Source organism: Neophocaena asiaeorientalis, unplaced genomic scaffold (assembly GCF_003031525.2).
Source record: "Neophocaena asiaeorientalis asiaeorientalis breed wild unplaced genomic scaffold, Neophocaena_asiaeorientalis_V1.1 scaffold30, whole genome shotgun sequence".
NCBI lineage: Eukaryota > Metazoa > Chordata > Mammalia > Artiodactyla > Phocoenidae > Neophocaena > Neophocaena asiaeorientalis.
Genome location: NW_020174923.1, coordinates 18,244,344 through 18,249,900, shown reverse-complemented (window position 1 = coordinate 18,249,900; position 5,557 = coordinate 18,244,344). Strand labels below are relative to the sequence as shown.

Genomic DNA, 5,557 nt, shown 5'->3' with positions numbered 1-5,557 from the left:
GGTGCAGGTCTCTGTCCAGTGTCTGCTGATGTCATTTCCATGCTTCTGGTTTCTAAGTCTCACTGCTTCAAGTGATAGACAGGCTGGTGGGGCTGTGGGACGATGTGGGAGGGAAGGCATTTGAAGTTTGGTTTTGGAACTCTGGCTCCTTTTGAAAGAATAGCCAGTGACTTCCGGGAGAGCCCTCTGCAGGCTGGCTGTTCCGGTCAGGGCCTGGGTGGAGGTGGGAGGAGGGGTAGTGGATGGAAAACCCCTCCTGGCTGGGTGGGCCTGAGGCCAGAGGGCCAGTCCACACCCTCAGGCTTCCACCCCATGGCTCCCAAGGCCTCGTACTTTTTGGAAGGAGGAGGCCTGCAGAAGTCCAGCACCAAGTCAGCAGGCAGGAGAGCCCTGGGTATAGGGCTCCCCGGAGCCTGCAGACACCAGTGTATTAAGGGGTCGACTCTTCTCATCTCTGTGTGGAGGGAGCCAGGATGTGTGTTGGGGAACAGGGAGAATTTCCCACCATCTCCATCATTCTCTGCTATAAATCCACTTCCTGCTCCATATGGGATCATCTCAAAGGTCCGTAGTAGGTGCTCAGTGCCTTAAGAACCCTTGAATGGTTGTTTGAAGCCTCATCATTTCCCACCTCCAGTTGTCCCCCCATTTCAGACCATGTCAGCTGGTTTAGAAAGGAACACAGGTTTATTGTGCTAGGTGTGTTTCGGGGTGCTTGCCTGCCCATCTCATTGCAGACTCTGTAGGAAGTGCTGGCTTTAAAAGTGGAAGGGGCGTTCATTCACGTGAACTCTTGCTGGAGGCAAACATCCTGTTCGAGTCATTAGCTTCCCAGAACTTCTCGAAGGCACCATCCACCTCCTCACCTCTCATGAATTCCTCAGGCCTCTTCCCACCAGCCCATGGAAACAGATGTGATAGTCTGTGGATTTAGTGGAGATGCAGATTTTGAAGTTGCTCTTACTAGAGACGCCAATGACCTCCTCGTCTTCAGGCTACGGTTTGGTTCTCATCTTCACGTCCTCACCGCTCTGCTGCATAGAACCGTTTCTCTTCCTTTTGTCTATCAGCTCTCCTGGTCCCCTGGATGTCACTCTTTCCTGCTCCCGGATCTCCTCGCTGGTCCCTGGTCTCCCTCATCTCTTTCCATTCGTCCTCTGCCAGCCTCTCATCTTCAGCTCTCTTTTTCCCTAGACCCTCCCTCTGGCTCAGCTCACCTGAGATCTCCACACAGCATATCTCCAGCCTAAACTTCCCCTTGAGCCCATCACATCTCATTTGGTTATTTCTTCTGCATATCTTCCATCTACTCAGAGTCAACAAGTCCTAAACGGAGCACATCCTCTGTTCCCTGATTTGCCCCTCCTCCCATATTCCCCTGTTTTGTTTGCTGTACCTAAAACAGAAACCTGGAAGTCAACAGACTCCTCCCTCTCCCTCATCCTTCATGTCTCCTTAGTCACCAAGTGGTGTCGCTTCTCATCAGAAATCTCTTTAACTCCGTCCCTGCTCTCCCTCCCCGCCATCGCTGTCTTGGTTCACGCCTTTATCATTTCTCCCTCGGATTATTGCACAACATCCCAACTGACTTTTCTACCTCCAGATACTTCCAACTTCAGTCCCTCCTCTCCTTAGCTGCCAGCATTCTCTTTCTAAAAACAGATCCAAAATGCCATTTTCTGCCTAAAAGCTATGGTTTCCCACTGCCAAGAGAATGAGATCCAAATTTTTATCTTAGCACACAGGGCCTTTCGTGGCCTACGTCGAGTTTATCTTACCATCTACCTCTCCCATCACTGACCCTCCTGCACGCTTTGCCCCGCCATCTATGCCTCTCCCCCCCTCCAATCATGCTGCCTTTTTTTCACACTCTGCTTTTGCACGTACAGATTTGCTAGGGACGGAATGCTTGTGTCCCCCCGAAATTCATGTTGAAATCTGAATCCCCAGTCTGATGGTGTTTAGAGTTGGGGCCATTGGGAGGTGATTAGGTCATGAGGACAGAGCCCTTATGATCAGATTAGTGCCCTTATAAAATGAGACCCCATAGAGCTCCCTCGCCCCTTCTGCCATGGAAGGACATGGTGATAAGAGCCATTTATGAACCAGGAAGTGGGCCCTCAGCAGACACCAAATCTGCCAGCACCCTAATGTTGGACTTCCCAGCCTCCAGAACCATGAGAAACACATTTCTGTTTATAAACCCACCCACCTGCTCTATTTTTGTTATAGCAGAGGCTGAACAAACTAAGACAAGGTCCTTGTCTGAAAAGTCCTAGTCCGTCTGGCACGATTCTACTTGGATAGAATTCAAAGCCCTGCTCTGCAAAACCTCCCCTAACTGTCAGCTAAATATCAATAGTTGTCCCCTCTAAATCCCCACATTCCTCTGTCTCTAAAGAGCACATGTCCCTTCATTTTGCATTTATTTTTCTATGTCTGTCTGAGTCTACTGGATCTTGAGGCCAAGGATCGATGCAAACTGGTGTATATAGAATGGATAAACAACAAGGTCCTACTGGAAAGCGCAGGGAACTATATTCAATATCCTGTGATAAACCATAATGGGAAAGAATATGATAAAGAATATATATATGTATAACTGAGTCACTCTGCTGTACAGCAGAAATTAACACAACATTGTAATTCAACTATACTTCAATAAAAAATAGATTTTTTTCCATAGAAAGCAGAAAAAGAATTCATTCCAAAAGAGGGCAGAAATAAGAAATTCATCCTGAAAATATACTTTGGTATAATTCTGGTGGGACAGATTTTCCCTCTGAGCATGTTCTCTTACTGACAGCCCCACTGGAGTCTTATTGTCGTGTAACAGTTTTTAAACATTTCTCTGGTTCTCATGTTGTGAGCAGGCAGGAACCATCTTCAAATCCACACTTTCCAAGGAGAGAGTAATGTTATTTCTCAGAAGAACGGCACTTTCTGTCTTGGAAGAGTACATAAGCATTTTATAGAGGAGCACAGTTCTGATTCAATAAACACATCGTTCATCAAAGTGTAAAAAATGTGGCAGGAAAAAATTCTGCATTGTAGAATAAGATATTCACATGTGGTGGGAACGCTTAAGGCAGCTGATGGCCAAAGTGGGCGAGTCAAGGAAGGTGGTCTGCGTATGGAGGTGATTTTGCATCCAGAGGAGTTCTCTTCGTGACCTCAGCGACTGAGCACTGGCGAGCAGGTCTTCTTCCTCAAGGCCAATGATGCTTGAGGTACCAGATGGTTTCATTTTTCAACTGTGGTCCAAAGAGACGGTTGAGTTGGGCCAGGATTGCAATCAGCCAAAATAGATAGCAGCAAACGGAACAGGTCACCGACATGGTGATGCTAACTGCCCGGTTGGGACCCTTTGGGATGAACCAGGGCATCAGGAAGCCGACAAAGCCCCAGAACACGCTCATCACGATGAGAAGCACGGTGAGGCCAGTATATGCCATGATTTCTGTGGGAGGTGCCAGCCTCTGCCCTGCTGCCTCACTTTGGTCCCACCCCAAAAAATAGATTAAAAAAAAAAAGAAAACTTGCTAAACTCTTCCCAGGTATACAGTAGCATCAGATTTTCCAAGAGACAGGGAACCAGGATCTGTGGAGTCCCTTGGTTCTGAGTCACTGACCAGCATGGAGCTCTCAGCACATGTGGTATGAGAGTGATCTCAAGCCAAATTTACATGGGTATGTTGATCTCTGCAGGCCTGACCTCTTCTCCCTGGGGTTTGTAGTCCAGAAAGGGACCCTCTGTGACAAGCCCAGGTCTAGGATGAGGGGAGTGGCACTTGCTATGGGCCCAAAACATAAATGAGGCACCAAAAAACCCAGTAATCAAGAGAAATGAAATTTAACACAATATTCAAAAAAATCAGTAAACTACAGCCCATGGGCTGGCTGCCTGCTTTTTTTTTTTTTTCCTGCTTTTAATTTTATTTTATTTATTAAGTTTTTAAACATAAGTTGGTTTTTTTTTCACTTATGATTTTGGTAAATACTTTAAAAAAATTATTTATCTATTATTTTTGGCTGCTCTGGGTCTTAGTTGTGGCATGTGGGATCTAGTTTCCCAACCAGGGATCGAACCCTGGCCCGCTGCACTGGGAGAGTGGAATCTTACCCACTGGACCACCAGGGTAGTCCTTGCCTGCTTTTTTTTTTTTTTTAAACATCTTTATTGGAGTATAATTGCTTTACAGTGGTGTATTAGTTTCTGCTATATAGCAAAGTGAATCAGCTATACATATACATATATTCCCATATCCCCTCCCTCTTGCGTCTCCCTCCCATCCTCCTTGTCCCACCCCTCTAGGGGGTCACAAAGCACTGAGCTGATCTCCCTGTGCTATGCAGCTGCTTCCCACTAGCTATCTATTTTACATTTGATAGTGTATGCTCGGGACGCGTAGGCTCAGCGGCCATGGCTCACGGGCCCAGCCGCTCCGCGGCATGTGGGATCTTCCCGGACCGGGGCACGAACCCCTGTCCCCTGCATCGGCAGGCAGACTCCCAACCACTACGCCACCAGGGAAGCCCTGTTTGTGGATTTTTTGATGATGCCTGCCTGCTTTTTAAAATAAAGTTTTATTGGAACCAGGGCTGGGCTAAGGAAGATGAGGTAGGGGACTGAGAACAAGGTTGGATCTTGTCTTTATTCAAAAAATTTGTTCATCATGATTTTTTGCATTAATTTTGATTAAAATACTGCATTCAAATATTATCTATCTTGATTTCTGAGGTTTGGGGCACCCCCCCCTTACCTTCTGTGCCCCAGGAAGTGCCTCACTGATCTTCCAGAGTTTCCCCCAGTGTCCTGAAGACGATGGGTCCCAAGACAGGCAGCTGTAGGTCACTGTCAGGCCCCCAGGGCTCACTTCCCCTGGGTCCCTGGCTGACCACAGCCCCAGCCAGCCTGTATGGAGGAGCTGAGGGCCTGGACACCTTCTGTCCTTTGGGGATTGTGGCATGAGGTTTTTCTTTGGATTCCTTAGGAAGTTAGGTCTCCCCTGGCCCACTGGCATTGGATTATTGAACAGCTCCTATCTGCCAGCCACTGGGGGTAACAGAACTGAGATTCTAAATGCCTTTTAAACCCTGCCCTCCAGCCCCTTTGCCCTGCCTGATCCGCCCTGTCCTCTCTTCTGACTGGTCCCTCTCCTTTAACCTCACCACTTTGCACCCTAGCTTCCACAGCACCACCAGAGTCACCCGGGTAAGGTGCACATCTGACCTCAGTGTTCCCCGGATAAACTCTCCAGCGCCCTGGGCATAAGTCCCAACACCCTAAACAAACCCTGTTCCTGGGCCAGCCCAGCCCTCGAATCCCATCTACGTTCCAGGCTCACCAAGACTCCTCGAGATGTTGCTGTATGTGTCTTTCCTTCTTTCCTTCTCCTCTGTCTTTGCACATATGGTTCCTTCCGCTTGGATGCCTTGTCCCCGGAACCAGCCCAAGGGCCTTCTCCTATTATGCTCTGTGATTCTCCTCTGTTTACCTCAGTTATCCCATTCATTCCTCTGCAATGTGGTTATTTATTTACAGGGCTGTGCCCTC

At 48.0% G+C, this 5,557-nt stretch overlaps 1 pseudogene; it reads right to left on the bottom strand.

Annotated features, from left to right (window-relative positions):
* Positions 1–3,165: 3,165 nt before the first annotated feature.
* On the bottom strand, positions 3,166–3,455 carry LOC112410476 (V-type proton ATPase subunit e 1 pseudogene; annotated as a pseudogene).
* Between the last annotated feature and the right edge of the window lie 2,102 nt (positions 3,456–5,557).